Consider the following 337-nt stretch of genomic DNA (forward strand, 5'->3'; position numbering starts at 1 on the left):
TCTTAATTTCATGGCTGCAGTCACCATCTGCAGTGATTTTGGAGCCCAATTAAATAAAGTCTGACACTGTTTCCACTGTTTTCCCATCTATTTCCCATGAAGTGATGGGACCGGATGCCATGATCTTCGTTTTCTGAATGTTGAGCTTTAAACCAACTTTTTCACTCTCCACTTTCACTTTCATCAAGAGGCTTTTTAGTTCCTCTTCACTTTCTGCCATAAGGGTGGTGTCATCTGCATATCTGAGGTTATTGATATTTCTCCCGGCAATCTTGATTCCAGCTTGTGTTTCTTCCAGTCCAGTGTTTCTCATGATGTACTCTGCATAGAAGTTAAA

The 337-nt window shown here is 40.7% G+C and overlaps 1 protein-coding gene across 1 annotated transcript in view; it reads left to right on the forward strand.

Moving 5' to 3' along the window:
* LOC104993152 (elongation factor 1-alpha 1-like) overlaps positions 1-337 on the forward strand; it is a 2,805-nt gene that overhangs the window by 1,688 nt on the left and 780 nt on the right. The gene's annotated exons all lie outside the window — the stretch shown is intronic.

The sequence above is a fragment of the Bison bison genome, unplaced genomic scaffold, assembly GCF_000754665.1.
Source record: "Bison bison bison isolate TAMUID 2011002044 unplaced genomic scaffold, Bison_UMD1.0 scf7180017864235, whole genome shotgun sequence".
Classification (NCBI taxonomy): Eukaryota; Metazoa; Chordata; class Mammalia; order Artiodactyla; family Bovidae; genus Bison; species Bison bison.